The following is a 24,224-nucleotide window of genomic DNA, read 5'->3' on the forward strand; positions in this document are numbered from 1 at the left end:
AAGCAGATATCTTTGCTAGTACCTTTGCAAGAAACTCTACCATAGATGATACCAGCCAGAATGTCTCAGTGCTGGAACTTGATTCTCCTGGAATTGCCCCACTTAAAATACAGAAAAGATTCGTAAAATCCATCCTAGACAATTTACCTACCAACAAAGCTCCAGGCCCAGATGGAATTCCGCCAATTGTTTTGAAAAAGTGTTCCCCTGAACTTGCCTCTGTCCTAGCCAAATTATTCAGACTATGCATACATACTTCTTTATTCCCAAATTCATGGAAAGAAGCCAATATCCACCCAGTTCCGAAGAAAGGAAGTTCGTCTGACCCCTCCAATTACAGACCAATAGCTGTCACATCTTCTCTTGGTAAGGTATTTGAAATTTTAATTAATAAACATATTGTTAAACATCTTGAATCCAACACCTTAATTAGTGATAGACAATACGGTTTTCGCCGCGAAAGATCCACCATTGACATACTCAATCTCTTAACTCATACCATCCATCAATCAACTGATCTTTTTGGAGACTCTCATGCAGTAGCTCTTGATATCTTTAAAGCTTTCGACAGAGTATGGCACCGTTCCCTGCTGTCCAAACTCCCTTGCTATGGACAAACGTCTTTTGTTCCTTTGATTTCTTCTTATCTTAGTGACAGGAAAATAAGAGTAAAAGTAGATGATGTATATTCGAATTTCCATTCAATTAACGCTGGCGTGCCGCAGGGATCAGTTCTGGCGCCAACCCTATTTCCGGTTCATATTAATGATCTCTTATTTGTCACTCACAATCCCATTCACTCATATGCAGATGACTCAACACTACATAGTTCATTCACACTCAGACATCCAATTACAAAGTCTAATATCTCTACCTCTCAACTCAGTACAGCCATCTTCATAAATCAAGATCTATCTACAATCAGTGAATGGGGACAAAACAACCTTGTCTCTTTTAATGCTAGTAAAACTAAATATATACAGTTTACTATTAGACAGATATTACCAGATTCGTACATTACCTTCAGTGGTATTAATATTCCCATCTCCAAAAGTATTGAAATTCTTGGTGTCTCACTTAACAGTGCCCTCAGCTGGACCTCTCATGTCAGATCACTTGCTAAAACCGCCTCAAAGAAACTTGGATTATTGTACAGAGTCCGTAACTTCTTCGCCGATGAGCAGTTAGCTATAATTTATAAAAGTCATGTGCGCTCTCAGCTTGAATATTGCTCACCCTTGTTGAATGGTTGTGGAGAGGTTGCATTAAGACAACTAGACAAAATTCAGAATAAAGCTGTTAGAATCATTAACAACCCTGCCATTACATATAAACTACCTCCCCTGCAAGTAAGAAGGAATGTTGCTTCCCTTGCATTATTTTACAGATATTTTTTTGGCAAATGCTCAGACGAAGTTGCGTCCATGGTGCCACCTCTCCATGCCTTCCCTCGTGCTACACGGGCATCTGGTAGCGCTCATGACTGGAATGTCACTCAACCATATTGCAGAACTTCTGCCTATCAGAATTCTTTCATTCCCCGAACTGCATCTCTCTGGAACTCGCTTCCCCAGAGTTGTTTTCCTCCAAATTTCAACCTACAACTGTTCAAGTCTAACTGTTACAGATATTTTATGAACAGAGGACACCAGTAATCTGGTGTATGGATTATTTTTTTTCCCCATTTGTTTTTCCTTCCTCTGTTCTGTTATTTAAATATATATATATATATGTATATATATATATATATATATATATATATATATATATATATATATATATATATATATATATATATATATATATATCCATCATCATCATCATCTAATCCTACGTTGCCCCAGAGGAGCGTAGGAGCCCGGGGCTAGGAAAGTTGGTCCTGGCATTTAAGATGGGAGTGACCAGCCTCACTCATCCCTGAGTGGCATTACGTGAGCAATAAACCCCAACCATCCCTTGGATATAAACCTTCACCGGCTCAATCCGATTGGAGCACCTTTATTACCCACTAAACCACCAGGAGCCAAAATTTGGTTATATGGTTACCACCCAGCATAGTAAATGGTTTCCTGGTGTACAGGAAACCATTTGGCTTGTCACTCAGTGTAGAGTCACCCACAGGCAGAAAGAAGAGGAAAGAATGAAGGAAAGAAGGACAGAAGAGGGAGTGTAAAGTCACCCGCAGGCAGAAGAAAGAGGAAAGAATGAAGGAAAGAAAGACAGAAGAGGATGGATGGAAAGAAGGATGGAGGAGAGGAAAAGGCAGACACCCGAGAGCAGCACTACATCAAGTGAGTGGATGGTGAGCTATATATATATATATATATATATATATATATATATATATATATATATAGATATATATATATATATATAGATAGATAGATAGATAGATAGATAGATAGGATAGGTAGATATATATATAGATAGATAGATAGATAGATAGATAGATAGATATATATAGATAGATAGATAGATACAGATATAGATAGATAGATGGATAGATAGATATAATATATATTTTATGCGAGGAAGAAGGAACCAAAGGCTACGAGCCCGCAAAACAGTTCCTTCCAAAAGAAAAAACAAAAACAATACAAAAGAGAGCCAAATTCAAGATCTCTTATTTCGAAATGCCTGGACACACTGCGTTTGAAAGACTGGAGATCATAGCAAGTAGGAAATATCGACAGAGGGAGACAGGTCCAAAGTTGACCTGTTGCATAAATGAAAGATTGGGAGTAACAGTTAACTCTTGCATTAGAGAGTTGGACAGAAAAGGGACGAGAGTTTATTGCTAGACGGGTGCTACGCGCCCGTCATAGAGGTGGAGGGATGCAAGCAGACAGTTCAGAGGAGCAATGTCCATGGAAGTAGCGATAGAAAAGAGATAAAGAGGCAACAGTGCAGCGAAGAGACAGAGGTTCAAGGGAGCCAGTAAGAGGAGCAGAGTTAATGAAACGAAATGCCTTTGACTCCACCCAGTTAAGAAGAGCTGTATGTGGGGAGCTTACCCACACATGAGAGTTGTACTTCATACAGGGGCGAATAAATCCCGTGTACAAAGTCAACAACTGTCCTAGGGTAAAGAAGGTACGGAGTCGGCTTAGCACACCTAATCTCTTGGACGCAGATTTCACTAGAGAAGTAATCTAATCTTTCCAAGATAAATCCCCAGTGAATGAAACCCCAGGCATAGTCAAGGATGATGCTGGATTGAGCTGCATATTATTAAATTTTAGTGGGTACTCCTGTGGAAAATTCTGTCGGGTTCATAGGTGTAAAAACTGAGTCTTAGATCCATCAAAAACAACATTATGTTTACCCCAGTCAGAGATATGAGCCAGGTCAGACATCAGATGTGCCATAGCCTCATCCCTTGTTTGCTGAAGTAACTGCAGGGATGGGCGTTGCGGGAACTGAATGGAAAGATGAAGGGTGGAATCATCAGCATACGAGTAGATAGGGTTAGATGTACAGCTTAGAAGATCATTGATGAATAAAAGGAAGAGAGTTGGTGATAGGACAGAGCCCTGAGGAACACCACTGTTAACAGATCTAGGAGTAGAACAATGGCCGTCTACAACAGTGGCTACAGAACGACCAGAAAGGAAGCTGTAGATGAAGGCACAGATAGAAGGATAGAAACCGTAAGAGGGCAGTTTGGAAATTAAAGATTTATGCCAGACTCGATCAAAAGCCTTTCAGAAATCAAGTGCAATGACAAAGCTTTCGCCAAAGTCCCGAAAGCAGGATGACCAGGAGTCTCAAAGATAGGTGAGAAGATCACAAGTTACTGAAACACTGAAAAAGTTCAGCAAAGGGGGATGGTCGTGAACTAGTCCCGAAAGCTGATGAAACGGGAGCTCCAGCTCTCCCTGTCATCAGCTTTCCAGCCACCTTAGGAGTACTGCCCTGCTCGACTGGTGCTACAGTCTACTTCTCTCAATATATATATATATATATATATATATATATATATATATATATACAGCATGTAATGCAGTTATTCACAGATATCTTCCTAGTGTTTCTTCAACACTCCAGTATTTTTGTGGAGTGGATCATTTGGATCCCACACAGCTCTCCTGTGGTACACGGTTTCAATAAGGTGTTCAGTAGCCCCAACACGTAGTACCGTACCAGCACAACTGAATGATGATGCAAGTTCTTGGGAAGGGGTATGTCGATAGGCAGTGCGCGACATTCTGGAACTGCTGTATCGCGTAGCGACGAGCGTGGAGGGTGAGCGGGGCAACAAACCTCCCCACTTATTCAGTGTGGCCACCCACATAGGATTTAGTGTGTTTTATCGTGTCGCCCCACTTGTCGCATTCTGTGTGGCCGTACCCTTAGTAATGTAATGGACCTCATGGACCAGACTTTCTTACCTATGTTATCGACGCTAAGAGTCGGTTACACACACACACACACACACACACACACACACACACACACACACACACACACACACGAGCAAAAAACAAACAAGGAATCAAACTCAGCTGTTCACAACCATTCACAACTTTGAATCATCTATGCAAGTCTAATTAGGAACTAGGGAACAGCACCGAAACATCTGCTTTCATCTAACCTGAAATAATCTACTTTCTGCAAATCTAATTATCTTTGTTTCAGTGTCATAACTCCTACTTTTTTACTTTCTCATAATTAACAGATGCAAATGTTCAACTGCCTTACGACATAACACACCCTTCTGTCATTTCAGCATTACTGCTGAAGCACTGTGTTAACCATTTTTCTACTCATACAAATGCTAATTCTCGTAAAAATTCTAAATCCAGCATTCAGCAGCTTTCCGCTTCGTATTCACGTAAAACCTTCCATAATCCCTCCCTGTTCACTTTTGATCTGGTTTATGAACCAGTAAAGTGTGCTTTGTGAGCGCTTGACGTGCGAGCGACCGCCATGTTATCGCAATTTCTCTCTTATATAAAATTATAGGCGCAATCTCCGGTATTTAATTGCTTGAGTTGATGCCAAAAAACACGATGTTACGATGGAAAATCCTAAGTCTACTAACGCCAAGTTGGATCACTTCTTTCTAAAACGGCTCCAAGCTCGCCCAGGGGACGGAGCATCGGAGTGACGTCGACTGGCTGATTGCCTCTGGCACAATTCACGAAACCCCAGGGCCAGGTCAGTTGACTCCTGACCATGATAGTGGGTGGATGCTTGCTCTACTCATCAGACCATGACACATTTTCAGTCCGGGGAAGTGAGGGAAGGGACCGAAATGTGTGAGAGAACCTACTGCTACATTATAGCGTTAAACGAGTCCGCACTTCTTCCCCTTCTTCGTTTTCCCTTATTATAAATGTTTAATTTGAGTCTGCCCTTTTATACATTTTCTGTTACTTAACCTGACTGACGTCACACACAGGCCACGCCTCCCTCTGCCTTGATGGAAAGTGAACCACCTTGGTATTAATAGACTTAGGGAAAATCCCTTTTTTAATTTTATTTCGTAATGAGGGTGTTCACCAATTAGACCAGAACACTCCCATGGAAAACTCGAGATTCCAAGGGTTCCTGCACCTCTGTGGGTGAGTTTTTAGTTTGTAACAAAATTTACTGAAGAATGTATCACATGCAAAAACAATCTGAACGTTACTTCACATACGATGATACGAGTAAATTTATTAGCTTCTGCATAAAGTGACGATCGGGTCGGGCCAGGTCGGGTGGCTCATTTTCAAACTTAACTTCGAGTAAACCTCGCTTGCACGCTGGTAATAAATATGCTTTACCAAAATATATCGTAGTCATTCGATCAGGCTATCCATCTGCCTTGCAACAAATGTTTGTTCTGCACATCTGTCACTCTGGAAACTATCCTGTTCATCACAGTTTAACTTCTTAGTCACGTTTCTTCAATATATCTTATGAACCAAAGAATAAAGATTAATAGTACTATTGTTTTTCCACTCATATTGATCATTATTACATTTTTACAGGTTCCGCCTTTTTCCACACCACCGATCGAGGTCTCACTCATTAAGGCTGTCTAACATACTGTACACATAAACATTAGTTTCTCCACTCCATTACATGTTATCATTTCTGCATTGGCAAATAAATTTAATGACAATAATGCATACATAGGGATGTCACCTCTCATATGAAATCAAGAATTTCAAAGATAAGAATGATGAATAATTGGCTGTATGACCCATTTCACTGAAAACTTTGTGAACTATACCCTGCTCTCCTATTGTTCTTTCTGATCCTAGTCACCCCGATAAAACAGTGAGAAAAAGAGTTAGGATAATTATAATGATGATGATGATGAAAGGATTTTCTTTCATAATTTGACTTAAACTACACACGAGACGTGTAGGCGTGCCATAGCTTAAAGTTTTGAAGTATATAGAAAGATGAGGTAACTCGAAAGAAGGGCAATGACTGAACTTAACGTTGGAAATAATATACAAACTAAATCCTCTTTAAAATTAACTAACTTTAATTTGATTAACTCCTGGAACACGAGGTAAGATATTGTTTCATCTCTTCGTATATATATTTTATTTTTATTTTTGTACCAGACCCGTATAATATCATTCCGCTGAATGTAGAAATTGATTTGCATTTTTTTTTCAAAGCCATTGTGATATGACCATTATTTACTGGTTTTAAGAGACTGGTGCTACATGAATATTACCATACGCCCGCATTATGTGCTTGCTTTTCCATCCTTCTTACCCAAACAGTCTGTACCGTTCCCATACCAAAAGAGCCATTGCAAGTTATTTGGCCATATGTCATCTATCCGTCTCGTTTTCTTTCCAGTGTTGGGTAGCTTGTACTGGAACATGACATTGTTAAACGTGTTTGTAATGAACTTGGCTAGCCATTAAGCTGCAGAAATTTAAGGTCAGTAATACTTCCCACTGTGCTTCCCCAGGACCCGTCAGACTTTAACTAGACCCACAATAATTTCATGTTATAACTTGCACTGGCTGGGCAAATTGACTGAATAACAAAAGACCACATTAATATAAGGCCTACTTCAAAATACCCACACACTCACATAATTGTCTCGGTCATATCAAGTTACAGAGACATTATTTTTAATGATAAATCCACAATACAGATTTAATTATCAAAAAGACATTGCCTGACTGAAACTGGTATAAATTTGTAAATAAAACTGCATGGTTACTGCATAAAACAAACTGTTATATGATGTTGTGTAGGCTACTTATGGTAGTTCAATTTATATATGTAACGCACTGCATAGTAACTGTAAATAATACATAGTACTGAAGTTAGGGATGTCTGAATGAGAGTAAATGAAAGTGAAGTTGGTAACTTCACACTTTTGACTTGCCAACCGCACGATATATCACCCGCAGTGCATCGCCCCGGCATACCAATCCTATCGTTACAGTCATTTTCAAGAGGCGCAGTCCCTCTAGTTTAAATGTGCCAAACAGGGTAGACGCTCTTCGTGCCAGTTCTTCGTGGAAATGGGAAAAAGTAGTTAATACCAAGGTAAAGAGAATATGAAAGGTAGGTTCACCGCCTTCGGCTCACGCAGAGGCTGTGACGTCAAGGATAATAGAGAGAGAGAGAGAGAGAGAGAGAGAGAGAGAGAGAATGGGAGCGTGAAAGAAGACGAATGTAATGGTATACATATGTAAACTGGCGATTTCCGGATCATTTGGTAGGTGTTTGGTTGCTGTTCTCTCAAACAGTGATCTGTGTCAATATTTTCAGTTGTTATTCTCATAATCAGCTAGCTTACAGGCACCTGTGACGTTGGATCTGTGTCTATTTGACCCTGTATATGACATTCCTACAGTCTCTGAAAACAGATAGTTTTTCTTGAATACATATTTTATAATATCTCAAAAACATAGCATTAACCTTTTCATTGTTGTGCAAGCAGTTTAAGATGTAAATAAAAGTAATCCATATAGGAGATTGCTGTGTATTTTAAATCTCCCTTATGTCTGAGTTGTTATCACCTTTCACATGAACCGATTTGCACCCATGAACAATACAAACTGTCGGCATGTCCACAGAACATACCTATTTGCGATCGTCACTGAACTCGCCCGGCAGTAAAACTGAAAACGGAGGCCATGAAGCCCATATCACAGGGCAGGTAGGTGAGTGACTGGCCCTGACTAATAGGCTGAGACCCTCAGTCTGGATTATCTGTGACGTCAGATGCAGACCGAGACACATTTTTGCTTCGCGCCCCCCCAGTGTGAAACTACCTTATATTCTCTTTACCTTGGTTAATACCACTACCCAAAGTTTCGTGCCACTCTTATTTTCCCTTGGGATAATCCTAATCCCTGCCCAGTATCTCCCGTAATGCACTAGGTATTTAAGTGTCTAAGAGTTGTGATTCTCTTAGTTACATAACTGACGCACAACACCAGCTATGTGGCAACTCCTGCTCTCCAAATCAACTCCCCCAAATTCTCCCCACGTTATGTTTCTGTCATCTAGATCCTCCCCAACATTCAGATATTTGTATGCGAGACCTCTACAACACAGCTGTCCAGAACTACAGCGACCACTATTGTTTCATGCCCTTTTCACTAAACTCTCTCTCTCTCTCTTTCTCTCTCTCTCTTTCTTTCTCTCTCTCTCTCCATGAGTTTCATTTCTATGTACCCTCTTCTGCCTTTGAATTTGCCTTGCCTCCTCACAACTCGTTACCAAGATTATCAGTAAATTTTACCTGTAACTTACGTGTATTCTGGCTCCTTTCACCTTTACCTGTCAATCTCCCACTTATTTGTCTTGCCTTGCTTGAGAGTTTCCTAGCAACGACAGTATTTTCTTTGTTGATGTGACTATATTGCTACAAATAGCTGTCTCCATTGTTTGGGTATCTACAACACGTTTTCCTCCCTTTCAAAACAGTGAGGTTGCTCAAGATTATAAGTACACATGTCGACTCCCCTGCCGATATCATTGGTCCTTACCAACCCAGAAAAATTAGCCTCATTTAAGTCACTGAAAACCAAATCAAGGCAGGCTCATTCATACGTGTGCATTCCCAAGTCTACACTTTTCATTTCAATAAAATTTCATCAATCTTTACAGAGTACTAAGTGGCAGCTGACTCCCAAGTTGTGAAGTACTACAGGAAAGTAACGTGTAGCTTATAGCCTTGGTAACTTGCCATGCAAGTATTAACTTCTGGCAGACTACTCATCCACAAGTGAACTAAATCAAAGATGTAATTCACATGCACATACATTTCTTTACACACATTCCTAAAACTTTGCTCTGAGGATAGCATTTTCATCCCCAACACTGGGGGAGAAGGAAGGCTACCCTGAGTGTCGCGGAGGCAACTAAATGTGAATGGTGATGTGAGATCAGATCGCCTTCCTTCTTTAACACCTCCAGACCATGGCCAGATCTTGGAATGCCGTGGACCAGTGAAACTAAACAGGGTCAAATGATAGTGTCAAATGTTAGAAGTGTGATAAAATGTAAGAGAACAGTTGCATTGGAGGTGTTCAATAAAGGACATTGTTCGAAATAAAAATGAGAGAGTAAAGTGTATGAATGGGAATGTGACAATTTTCGTCAAAATAAAAAGATATGTAGTTTCCTGATGAATGATAAATCACAGAAAGTAATGAGCGTTAGTGAAGGTATCAGTCAAAGGTGCATGATTTCACTGTCAAGTTTAAGTCTGAGATGGCGATAGTGGCTCTTAATTCTGGCCTATGTACTGGATCATTTGATGACCTATTTTCGAAGAAAGACAGGTTTGGAATCAGTTCGGTAAAACTATAGAACAATAGCCAAAGAACTATAGAGCGTTTGTGATGGATGTACTAGATAGAAAGGTTAGCACGGCAAGAGTGATGTAATGTGTCGCACCTCGGTGTGCCATGAGTAAACGATATTGGATGTTCACTGAATTACTGTTGAAATCAATAGGATGGTAGTTGTGGAAGCAATAAAGAAAGTTAAAATTGGGAAAGCCCCAGGAATTGATGGAGTCTGTGGTGAAATGCTGAAGCACGGGGGAGAGATAGTGGTAGAATGGATGTGGAAGATGTGCAGATTGGCATAGGAGGACGGTAGAGTCCCGGAGGATTAGAAGTCAGGTATATTTATTCTCCTGTACTATGGAAAATGGGAAAAAGAAGTATGTGGTAATCATGGGGGCATTTGGCCTCTTAGTGTAATAGGAAAAGTATATGGTAGGATACTTATTGACAGAGTTAGGGAAATAACAGAGGAATTAGTTGGAGAAGAACAGGGAGGTTTTAGGAAGGGAAGAGGTTGTGTAGATCAGATATTCATTCTTAGATCTTTAGTAGAAAAGTTTCTAGAGAACGGAAAGAAGTTGCATGTGGCCTTCATGGATTTGAAAAAAAATATATGACGGGGTGGATAGATAAGGACTCTGGAAAGTGTTGAGATTATATGGGGCAGATGGGAAGTTATTGAATGCCGTGAAGAGTATCTTTCAGGGTGCTAAGGCTGCAATGCGTGTGGATAGTGAACTGAGTGAATTTTTCTATTTGAAGGATGGATTGAAACTTGGGTAGTGTGATGATTAAAAATGGAAGTTTAAAGGGTGAAGTGCTTGAAAGGGTACAACAAGGAGGAAAGGTTGTTGGTTTCTTGAAAGCAGTGATAAGAAGCAGAGAAGTGACCATGGATGTGAAAAAGTTACTACATGACACTATTGTCATACTAACTCTAACGTATGGAAGTGAAACCTGGACTTTGTTGGAGGGACAGAAGTCAAGATTGGGAGCAGTGGGAATGAGTTATATGAGAGGCGCATGTGGAGTCACATGGAGAGACAGATTGACAATAAGGAAGAGAAGGATCGTTGTGGTGTGAATGTACATGTGATAGGAAGCGGTGGGAGAAACACACTGAGGTGGTTTCGTCATATGGAGATGATAGAGAGTGAGAGACTAACGAGGAGAGTGTATGTGAATGAGGTGGAAGGGGGTAGAGGGAGGGGGAGGCCAAGGATGAGATGGAGGGATGGAGTGGAGAGGTATATGAGAAAGGTGGATGTGAGCTGGGAGCAGGACAAGGAAATGGCGGGGGACAGGGCGACATAGATGCGATTCATTTGTGGGCATCCTTTACGAGATTAAGCGTCTGGCAAGATATATATATATATATATATATATATATATATATATATATATATATATATATATATATATATTTCTTGCCAAACGCCTCAATCCCGTTTGGGGTGGCCACATATCAAATCGCCTCCAAGTCGCCCTGTCCCATTTCACTAGATAGATAGATATCCATATATATATATATATATATATATATATATATATATATATATATATATATATATATATATATATATATATATATATATATATATATATATATATATATATATATATATACAAATATATATATATATATATATATAGAGAGAGAGAGAGAGAGAGAGAGAGAGAGAGAGAGAGAGATACAGATAGACAGATCTATCTATCTATGTCTATATATATATATATATATATATATATATATATATATATATATATATATATATTTATATATATATATTTATTTGTATATATACAGAAAGAAAGAGAGAGAGAGAGAGAGAGAGAGAGAGAGTGCTGTAATAAGGCTGTTTGATTATGTGACTCTTACAGAAATATGCCTAGACGTACTGGTGACACTATGCTCGATTTTTTTTTTCGCAGCTGATGATCCACTTTCGTGAATGTTGCACCTGTGCACTCCCGCGGCGTGATTGGTTAGTTTCAAATTCATACCTGAGGTATCATATTTATAAAAAACAGTTGTACCTTATTTTCCAATTCTCATAAATGTTGTTTTGCATTGTCACTGTACTCTAAGACAGACATGAAACAAGTATGTATCAGTGCTTCACCCATACGGACAATGAATTTGAGGAAGTTGAGTCTGAATTGAAATATTTATTGTTGTACAGGGTTGTTGCATCTCTAATAAATAAATAAATAAATAAATAAATATATATATATATATATATATATATATATATATACTTACGGATATATACGGATAATATGGGCGAAGGTATCGAAGCAATGAAGTAGGTGTAATCCATAAAAATGTCTGACATCTTGCGAGGCGAGACAACTTGTTTTTCCCGCCTGGCCGTCTCTCCTGTCCCCCCCCCCCTCCTCTGTGGGGACTGTTTCATTAGCCTCCCCACTTCCACCACTTTAACACTAATAAAACCACTAATTTATTTAAAAAGGTACTATTGTCTAATGTATCAAGTGCCTATGTGTTACGATACCTTTTATTTGCACTTACCCAGCCAAATGCGTATATTTATTAATTTATTTTTTAATGTAGGGAGATGCAACAACTCTGTACCTTTAACAATGATAAATATTTCAATTCAAATTCAACTTCCTTAAATTCATTGTCCGTTTGGGTGAAGCACAGATACATACTCGTTTCATGTCTGTGTAGTACAATGACAATGCAAAACAGCATTTACGAGAACTGGAACATAAGGTATACTTTTTTTTTGTAAATATGATACTTCAGTATGAAATTGAAACCTACCAATCAAGCGGCAATAGTGTGCAGGTGCCACATTCACCAAAGTGGATCATCAGCTGGGAAAAAATCGAGTATAGTGTTGAAATAAGATGGTGTGGAAGACTGATTACAGGAGTTTAGGAAGGGTGGTGTAGATAGTAGGAGTATGAAGGATGAGAGAGAGAGAGAGAGAGAGAGAGAGAGACAGACAGACAGACAGACAGACAGACAGAATGTTGAAATAAGCCTACTAGATTATGTTACTCTATAAAAATATGCCTAGACTTACTGGTGACATTAGCGTTGATATAAGACGGTGTGGAAGACTGATTACAATAGTGCAGGAAGGATGGTGTAGATAGGAGGAGTATGGAGGAAGGGGGATGAGAGTAGCACTCAAGGTGGAAGAAAAAAGTGAGGTATATAACTAATATGCAAGGATGTAGCCGCTGAATATGTGAGAAAACCTAAGGAACTTTAGAAGACATTCCACTGGAAAATAGCTGGATTTATTCAATATGTCGACAACGTCCTGAGTTTTTATATGTGGTTATATGTTTCAAACAAAAAGAGCAATGAAAGCAAAGAGGATGAAGTGAATGGTGCAGATACGTGTAAGGAATTCTGATGACACAACGAGGGAATACGCTAAGAGCAAGATGTACTGTATGTGACAAGGCTAGACAAGTTAAAGATGATGGCAAATGAAGTAACTGAGAAAGAAAGCGAATCCAAATATATCTGTATTTAGGAAACCGTTGTGCGAAGTGATTTGACAGTGTTGGAGTGATATGGAAAAATGTAAGGGGTAAAAATGAAGCTCTGTGAACAGATGGAAGAGAAATTAGGAGCATTAGGAAAGATAATTTTGAACAACTGATCAGTGGGAATGGCAGGAGTAGTGCAGTGTCGTGGTGATTCCATCTATAATTCATCCTGTTAGCTACGGCCCAGTAGATGTACAGATCAAGCAGGTCTCCAGTGGTACCGAAGTTAACAGAATAAAGCTAACCGGTTGTAGCAAAAATAAAACATAAGGCACATCATAATGAGGAGACATTATTGATATCTTTCTTCTAAGCTCACTCCAACGCAACTGTATGGATGCATTTATTATAACCCTTTTTATCATCATCATCATCATCATCATCACCGTCTTAAACCCAGTACCAGTGCTACAAAAATAGCGGTTTGATCCAGCCATTGCAGGTTACAATATCATTCATTGATCATACAAGGTTTCATGGTGCCGACAAGGGGTCTACGAGTGGTGACGCTGTTCACCCTAGATGTAGCAGCTACGGCGTCCACCCAGGAGCCAAAGCTCCCTTTTCTCTGTACCTTGCCGTGTGCCAACCCTGGTTAGGTCCTGTCTACCACAAGGGGGCGCCAGATCCCTGCACGGTTTATTTACTGCACTGTAATTGTAGAATGGAACAGAGGCAACTGATTACTCGTGGCCCACGAATCTGCTCAGCTACACAGACCAGGGTTAAACAACAACAAAAGCAAGGTTTCGAAACTCAATCTCAGTTTTGCATGAAAGAAAAACAGTGCTGGAAAGTCAACAGGAAAGAACGAAAAAACAAAAACAAAACAACAGTGACAACATGGAAGTCTGCTGGTATTTAACTATTCTTATATAACAAAAACAACAACAAATGCATCACTACCGAGGCCCTCAACATGCTACTGATAAATAATGGCGAATGTTATGGTGGTGATTTTTTTTTTTCTGTCCTACAGTGGAGGGAAAACTATTTCTAAAATGGACATGTTAAGCTAACCTCCATCGACGGAATACTGAAGGAGGACGTTGTGGGTGCGGTGAGAGGCGCCCCTGCACAAGCCGCTGCCATGGTTGCTGCCAATCTGTGCAATGAAATGAACGAATTTTGCGCTGCGGGTGTCGACGGGTACAGTGAGGAGAGTCCTGGTATTGGGACCCTGGAAGGTGGCGGTGGGCGGCTCCTCCAGGCCGCTGCATCCCTCAGACAGCAGCCCACCCTGTACCTGGGTGAAGTGAGGAGCAAACACCGCACCGGAGAACTGGTCCCGGATGTAGGGCTACCTCACCCACAGACCAACAGTAGTGTTAGTTATCTTATACACTGCATCAGCAACATTGCCACCATAACCACATTACAAAAAATCAGTATTCAGTCTTTTGTGTGATGTTCCTTGCCTAAATACTTTATGAAATACTGTTCCTATCTTGACTACGCAGTAAAAGGATTGGTTACACTGCTGTGTGGTTCTTTAACATTTTTTCCTGTCAGCACCCTTTTCAAAACACCAGACAATTCTGGCACCCCTACCCCAGTTCCAAAGAAACACAGTACTATTCTCACTGGTATCCAACAACAGATCCATCATGGATTTGTTAATATTTATATACAATTAATAATACATATATGACAACAAAATAACGATTCATTAGAAACGGCTCATTTATTCATTGCATGGTGTGTTTTGGGAGATTATGCTTCCAGTGCATACTCAGTGACTTTGTTGTTGTTTGTTCTCTATTGTGGCAGTGAACCTTGGCTTCTTGGTGCTAAGCGAAACTCACATGTCATGCTGAGCATCCAGTCGAGTTTTGCACATAGTTTTGATATGAAGCACACACGAGAATTCAGTTTCACAAAGTTGAGTGCTCGCGAATGGTACGAGCACAATAAGAGCCTTTCTTGTTGGTACAGGATGTGTTTCCTGCTGAGAAGCCCAGAAGTGATCCAGATGACTCTCAGTAAACTCCATTGGGATTGCATGATTGTTTCTCAAACCGATGAGATCTTCCTTGACATCACTGTCATCATCATTTTCTTCCAAATTCATCCGGAAAGGGTACCCAATCCAGTAATCACAGGCTTGCAAGTCTCCACATGAAAAGAAACCGCTGAATGAGGCTTACAGCATCTGTAAATGCTGGACACAATTAGGTTACAAGAAGCACCTGTTGTGACTATTCCTTCAAGAGATGAAAACCTTACTAAATTTCTCTTCCTTACGCGTCTGTAATCCATAAAGCATATTTTCTTTTAACGCAGCCAGCTTCTTCCTTTCAGTTGCAACAATGAGTCTCCTTACCTGCAGAAAGTGACTGAGCTCACTGAGTGCTGTGAATAAATTACCTAAATATGCAAGCATTTGAGCAAACTCAGGGCATAAGAATATTCAGCCAGGTTTTGTCCCTGACCACAGAGAATCTGCTGAATTTCATTTTCCAATTCAAACACAAGAGATAGCACACGACCATGTGACACACACACCTCACTACAGTGTAGTACAAAAGCACAAAGTGTTCATGATCCATTCCTCGCAAAACAACTGAAACAGTTCATGATTCAAAGTAGCCTGTCCACGAATCATGTTCCCAACTTTCACAGAAACATCCAAAATCTTCCCCAGGTTTAGAGGCAATGATATTGTTGCAAGCCCGTGCCAGTGAAGAAAAAAGAGGGTGATCTGCACGTCAAGAATTTCTTTTGTTGTCATGCAAAGAACCCTGAACGATTGCCCCGCATGACTGGTGCCCCATCAGTACATACTGAACCAATCTTGATGAGATGGAGCTGGTGTTCTGTGAAGAATTACTTTATCATAATCAAACACATCTTTAGCTTGTGCAGCTGTCTTTAAAATACTGACAGGAGATAAAATTTCCTTCCAATTTTTTGTCTTTTACTTTGCAGACCAGTGCCAGTAACTGACAACAGCTTGGCCCATTAGCCTGTAGGCTGATCTTTTATTGGTCTAGCATTAATATCAGTTGATGACCTGCTCCAGAATATCCTAACAGAAGGGAAAAAAAAAAGAACCAAATCGATATTTTTGCAGGCCAATATCGTGACTCTACGAAGTATAGCGGGGCTTACCGAGTAGCTTTGCACTTAGACAGCAAAGTTTTTTTGCTCTGCATGTCTGAATCTGGGCTTTGCGAGCGAATTGGTGCGCTCGCCCCTGTACCTTGTGTACAGTAAGGGAAGCCGTATGAATTGCTCATCCATACACAGTAATCGGTACCGTGATAATTGGTGGATCGTTGGAGTGGAGTTACAAAAACGTAAGCTCATCTGTTGGTGGATAATATGCTCCCTAAATGGAGCTGACTTTTTAAAATATCGAAGCTGTTCTTCCCAGTACTAAAAGGACGCGCACATCACACAGTGAAAGAGATTCTATCAGCTGTGGTAGGATATTAAACTATTACCTGCAGTCCTCCTTTGCGGCAAAGGATGAGTGTTCTGGCAGTTGTCATGATCACCAGTTGTTCGTCATTTTGAATGATGGGGCGCCTTTCGTATTTTATGTTTTCTTTCGCTAGACGGCTTTATTAATTTTTTTTTTAGGAGACCTCGTACTGACACAGTAGTAAGAATCATTAACTCATTCACTACAAAAGGTGTCCCTGTGCTGAGGGGGTGGGGGAAGCAAACTGCAAGGTAGCAGTAGTACGAATAATATAAGATAACGCCATGGTATTAAAGGGATTAGTGATATACTTGCTCACATCTCTTGAGAATGGGTATCAAGTTTTTAAGCTCTGACAGAGGTTTGCAACTGAATGACGCTTAAGGCTGACCGACGATAGTGGGCCATGTCACCAACTGACCGTCATCACCAATCCATGCCCACCCGCTGTACAGTCACGGACATAACTTTGTCTACTATTCCACCGCGTCTACAGAACTTCACACTTTGGGAATGTCCGTCAGTTTCCTTTCATACCATATACCTCTACATATCACCACTTCGGCGCTAACACCCACCGTCCATATTGAATACATGCTAGGGCTGTCTCATATAGGAGCGAGGGTATTTTTACGACATGTCGGCGGGTCTCCTGGTAGATCAGTAAAGCCTGATTTAAATGAAATTCAAATCCTTAAACTGTTCCCTGCCCCAGCGGGGATTTGAACCCGGGTCCGTTAGGACTGCAAGCCACCTCCCTACCAATTGAGCCACCGCCTCCCCCAACTATTCCACCGCGTCTACAGAACTTCACACTTTGGGAATGTCCGTCAGTTTCCTTTCACGCTTTGGGAATGTCCGTCAGTTTCCTTACAGATGCATCATATTAGTGGGCAGAAAAATATGTCAAGTTTCCATCAGCTTAGGCATATTATCCAGCAGAGGAAAATGAGAAGCATAAGAAATGAAATTTTATCGTTTTTGAAGGCAAGGAACAGTGTTATCCCATTAAAACACACTGGAAGGAATAAAGCGCCCACTCATAAATCAACCGAGGTTAGATTATCTTGCGTAGGTTGGGTTAGCTTAGGTATACCTGTCAAGTTAGTTTTTCATTTATTTATTTTTTTTTTTTTTAGGGGAGGGGGTTAGGGTAGGTTAGGTTAGGTTAGGTTAGGTTAGGTTAGGTTGGAGTAGGTCAAACAGATATGGTTACATGGGTTACGTGAGAGTGGTTTGGCTAGGTAATTAAAGGTAGAAGGGTAAAGTTATTTCAGTGCTAAACAGATTCGGTTACGTTAGGATAGGTTATGTTGGTAAAGATAAGCTGTTGGATTTGGTCGGATTAATCTGTTTAGGATCAGTTGGTTAGGGTGAGTTAATTAAGTTGCGCGAAGACAGTTAGGTTATTTAGGCTTAACTAGGTTTTTAGCTTGGTTTGGTAAGTCTGTTAAGTTGATTTCGTTCGGCTGATTATTTCAAGCAAGGCTAGGCTATTTTGGTTTGGTTAAGTAAGGTCAGGTTGTCTTGGTTAGATGTGGTTTGGTTACTGAGGAGGCTTTGTTGCGTCAGATTGGGTAGGTGGTCTGATCTCCACACCCCTCGGAGTAATACCATATTCGTCAGATACGGTGAAACTATGCCGTGTGTTTCATAGCCTCACTACTTCTCACGACCTTAAGCACTGCCATCCTTGCAAGGTTTGTAAAAATTATCAAGAAGGGGGAAATGTGGTTATTATTGAGCACGGTATTGCACTTTGAATATTACCATATTGTAAGGAAACAAATATAAAGACATTTATTTTTTCTTAGGTCGTTATGCATCTTCAGCAAATTCATAAATGTAATAATTCTTTCTCATGTTTTACAGCCAGTGTGTCATCATGACAGTATTAACTCTTCAACATTTCGCTACCAATGGAAACGATTAAACTGTTTAATTCTGTCCAATTCAACTCTTATTCAAATTATGATTGGCATCAGATCATTGTTCATTGACCATCTGGCAAGAAACCATTTCTCTTATACAAGTATTCCGGGCCGGTATGCACAGTACTCCGTCAGAAGGCAGCCAAAAAGCTAGTCACCTTCAGAAGAAATTACTGCTACCTTAGGAAGGGTTTCTTGTAATAAAAGGATTGAACCTCGCACAGTCACTTTTTTCATGCCAAGAGTATGAGCTATTATATTCAAACTGAAAAAAAAAAGTGCTATACACTTACACAAAACCTAATCCAGAAGAGAGCGTAGCCAGACTTACACTATAAATGCAAACTTAACACGAGTATCAATCAACGAACAAGTGCTGTAGCTTTAAACGTTATTGTGGTTACTATGCTTAACAGTCGTGTTACGTAATAATCTTGTCAACAAGCCAGTATATTGACATTCTTAAAATTATAAAGAATATGAGAGGATTCAAAACTGCACAAGATAGATCATTCCTGAATAGCAGCAGAAACGCCTGGACTCATTGTGTGATGGCTGCTTGTGACAGGATGGCAGAATGAAAGACAGTTGCTACCACTCTTATTCGCGTATGATGCTGTATTTTGTGTTTACTTGAACTATAAATGTATTGCAGATAGTTATAGGTGATTCTGAAAGCCATGGCATCGTTATGAAAGGGACTGCAGGGACACGTTATAATACTGCTTCCGGTCAAGAAGCAGTATATCTATGTTCTTCCAGAAAAAAAAAAAGTCCTGACATAATAAGGAAGTGGTCATGAGATCAGAAAATGGTCTGCTGTTTGAAAGAACACGAGTTCGATGCCAGGTTGGAACAAGAAACAGATTATATAAATTTCGCTGAAACAGATTTGACTGACATACTAATAGCATGATATCAATCCTGGATGAGAGACCTTATCATGTATTTGCTAAGGATAGAGGGTGTTGGCGCTGAAATGGTGACATGAGGTGTATGGCAAGGATGCTGGACCCCATGAACCGGACCCTCATGTCTATACCCTGGGTCTGACATAAAGAATAAGGCATACTCTTGCACTATCCTTATATATATTTAAACAAGCATGGAGGTAGTTTAACTAGTATAAAAATATCAACATAGAATAAAAAAACATATACTAATGCTGTATATCCACAGTTTTAGCAGGCCTCTCGGACCCGTAATGATAGTAAAGGATGTTTTAGAGAGAGGATTTATAATACAGCACGCCCACCACTTGTACGATTAGTCTCAGTGAGGAGGAAATCTTTAATCTAATTCAAATATCATGCAAATTTAGAAGAATGGGTGGCGCTACTAGAAAATGGGGTTTTATTCAACAAAATACAAAAGGGAGCCAAATACAGACGGGCACCACAAAATAATCTTTTCCAAAGAAAGACATGTCGAGGCCATGATTTGTACTCAAAATGCCTATACACGTTGCAGTTAAGAATATATGAGGTCGTAAGTGTGGGAAAGACAGGCAGAGAGAATTGTATCAGGCGCATTATTAAGTATAGACAGAGAGATAGACAAACGCAAAGAAAGATATATAAGCCTTCATGTATGGAAAAAATAAACTGATAGAGAGTTTGAGTAGCTTACCACATTGTCGATGATGATAGTTTGACAGTGTGGTCCGGCATAGCTGGGGTCACAGTGGCACACACCCCTGAGGCAGGATCCGCGGCCCAGGCAGTGATGGGGACACGCTGGCCCGATGTACACGTCCCGCAGAGACCACCCGTGCTGTCCTGACACGTCTGTCCACGGCTCCTGAATCCACCTGAATCTTACGTACCTGCCACCAAAGTAACAAAGCCTGAGCGAAGCTGCCTTACTGTTGCTATGATGTTACATATTGTCCGATATAACAAATATACTGTATTCATCATAAAATTATTTAAATAGAAAAATCTGTAGAAGTGGTTAGTAGTGGCTGTTTTTGCCATTAATGGAAAAGAAAAGAGAAAAGATGGTGGAAGACGGAAAAAAGTCCTCTTAAAACAAGAGAGCAGTATCAAGATATCACTTCTTCGTCATAATGAAATGAAGTACTAGAAATCGCAGACACAGCGATAACACATTGAAGAAGATTTTGCTGCAGCAGACAGAAGAGGAAAATGAAAATGGAGGCAAGTGTGTGGATAGTGCAGGGTGATGGTATTTCTGTTGTTTTCGTAATGAGAAACTAGGATCCTGCAACAAATTATCCCTCTGAAAAAATATGAAAAAAAAACCATATCAAAACCTTTCACTTCCAAATGCCTACTTACAATACATTTACAATGATTTGAGGTCACAGACATGGGACATGAAAGACTGGGGAAAAGGGCTTCATAGTTGGTCAGCTGTGTTCACGAAGAACTAAAAATGACTTGTAATAAACAGCTAGAAAGAAAGATAATAAGTGGGTTTAGCCAGACAGGTGCTACGAGCCTGGCGCGGTGGGTTAGGGGTAGTGGAAAAAGTTTAGAACAGTAATCACTGTAATAACGATAGAGCGAAGAGAGAAAGGCAGTACCGTACAGTATTGCAACGAAAAGAGGGGCTGAAAGGAACAGTGAGAGGAAGCGAATTGATGAAATAATAATTCTTTGTTGTCACTGCTTAAAAAAAGTACATGGGGTGATCCTTTCCATATATGACAGCTTTACACAAGGAAGAGTAAAGCCCTTATACAGAATCGGATGCTGTGTAGGATTGTAACAAGCAGTGAGTTGGTTCAGCACACCTAGCCCTTAAGACGCAGATTTTGCAAGAGATTTAATGCTGTCATTTAATGATAGATGAGAAGAAATGCCTAGACGCCGAACATAAGGATAGCTGATGAGGAAATGCGTTGTGTACTGCTGAATGTAAGGCGATGGTCACTTGAAAAACTGTGCTGAACAAAAAGATCAAGTTATTGACTTTCTAAGGCATTACACAGAACAAAGTTCTTTGCCCCATTAATAAAAAATGAATAAATTAAATAGCAGGTAAAGTGTGAAATTACCTCATCAAACTGATAGTATTCTGACCGCAGTGATGGACGCTGTGAAAAGCAGCTCGAAAGTTGCAGTATCAAAGGCTAAGTGAGCAGGGCTAATTGTACAGTTCAAAATATAAATTGATGAACAATAATAAGAGGTTTGGTGAACTGACTTAACTTTGAGGAACACCACCGTTAACAGCAGTAAAGGAAGAGCATTGGTCATCCTGAACACCAGCCATAGCACGGCCAGTGCTGTGAAGCACGAACAAACTTGCAATAATTTCCATGTCGTACAACGTAAAATTTTTAATGAGAAAATTGAGGTGTGCAAAGCTGTAGCATTCTTCCTTTTGAGTCCTTCTTCATTTTCCTTTCGTTACAAAGTTTTGTTTTTCATTCCTTTAGTTTGAGAACAATGTGGAGAATATGTACTCCTTCCTTTCCCGCAATATGAAGTCTGAGTCACAAGAAAATAATGATGACTACCGCCTTTTTCTTTTTCTTTTTAGCAAGGGGATAAGAAGAGACAAGAAAAAGAGAAAGCAGAAACTTATCATGTTTCCTGCCTTTCCAGCAAAACAAATCTGGGTTACGAGCGTTGATCGTAAGGAAACCTGAACTGAAGGCAAAGGTGGAAAAATACGTACTACAGCTCGGCAGTTTGTAAATTAAAGATTTGTTCTAGACTCAATCGACGGGATTCGATGTGTCAACTGAATCAGTAAAGTTCCACTATAATCCTGAATCCGAGAGTCTGGAAAGAATGCAAGATGATAAATTATGGAGTGTCTCAAACGGATAATGTCTTGAAGATGAGAAAGAAGAGTAAGAAAAGGTTACCTACAACCCTCCTGTTGAATGTATCCTTAAAGACTTTCGAAATGCACGAGATAAAGGCATCCAGCTGATATTTAAAAGAATGAGATCTCTGTTGTAAGAGATTTCAGTTTTCCACCATTGCCTCTCCTTTCACTGATTTATCTGAACTAGTTTACACCAGTAATGACTTAGCCTCACTTGTACGGCATTTTAACTCAAATCCTGGTCTTGGGTTATTTCTGCTAATCCTTCTGCTTCCTTTTTTATTAATAAATTTATTTATTTATTTCATTATTCATTGTTTGCATTCATCTCAGCTGATCACAATCTTGTTTTGTAATCTGCTCCCTCAACCCTGTTGCCGAAACCGCATTCAGTGGCTTTGCTTTTTCTTTTATCCCTACCTTTTGCACTCGAATGATTTTGTAGCTGTTTCTTCCTCTCATGAAGCTAAACTCTCCGCTCAACCCTCTGCCTCTTATTTTACTCATTATTAATCTGGTGTCGTTTCTCCATCTCCCCCACCCCCAAGTTCCTCATTCCGTGACATTATAATTTCTTCAAAAGATCCATTTTCAACCATCACTGGCCTCGATGCTACTTGTAATAAAGCGTATGGTCCTAATGGTATCTCATCTGTAGCTCTCAAGATCTTTCTACGCCTTGGAAAACTCTTTTGCCTTTGTCTCTCGACATACACCATCCCTTTTTACTGCAAGTTGCTCCGCCTCAAAAAAAAAAAAAAAAAAAAAAAAAATAAAAAAAAAAGGGGGGGGGGTCGTTTGTTACCTTCAAATTATCGTCTAACTGATTTATTTCTCTATATTTCTAAAATCTTTGAATGTAGCCTTGACAATAAGATATGGAGTCATTTGTCATAATCTTTCTCGTCATTAGCATGGGTTCAATCAAGGACTCTTCATTAGTGATCTTACGCTCTCTCTCTCTCTCTCTCTCTCTCTCTCTCTCTCTCTCTCTCTCTTTAGATTTCACTGCAGCGTTTACTAATGCACTAGACGTCTTGAAGGCCTTCGGCTGAGCCCGCAGAAATCTTTAATTTCAAAACTGTCTTCCCATGGTGTGTATCCATTTTTCTTTGGTTTCATCTTACGTTTCCTCTTAGGCTGGTCAGCATCAGCAGCTGTAGATGGCCGCCGTTCTAAAACCATCATTAGTGACGTTCCTCAAGGTTCTGTGCCTTCACCTACTTTCCGTCTATTCATCAGTGACTTTCTGAACTGCACATATTAGCCTTATCAACGCATATGAGAGTGACCCTACCCTTTACTTCTCCAACTATTTCTAATAATTTCTATCACAATAGTCACTACAACAAGAAGAGACTATCTTTATAGACCTGTGGTGAAACTAGTGCTGTGAATTTTTAAAATTTTCTGTCTTTGAAACTCACAGAATATGTGACATTGTTTTATTAAAATACCTCCTTATGGCAAAAACTGAAAATTGTTAAATAGTCAGCTGATTCATCAGCTGATGCAACAGCTGACATGTCAAATCAACTCAAATTTTCAAATTGAGCAAATTTATATATCATAAGAAAGACGCTAAAATCTCTCCTTATAGCCGAAACTGAAAATCGCCTAGTAGTCAGCTGATGCGTCTGATGACGCAGCAGCTGACGTGTTAAATCAACCCAAAATTTCAAGCTGAAGAACATTGTATTTCATTGGAAAATAGCTCCATGCCGTCCACGAACTATCCTTGAAGAAGGTAAAAAA

Source organism: Coenobita brevimanus, chromosome 101, assembly GCF_032717465.1.
Source record: "Coenobita brevimanus isolate Jiangsu-jjx chromosome 101, ASM3271746v2, whole genome shotgun sequence".
Taxonomy (NCBI): domain Eukaryota; kingdom Metazoa; phylum Arthropoda; class Malacostraca; order Decapoda; family Coenobitidae; genus Coenobita; species Coenobita brevimanus.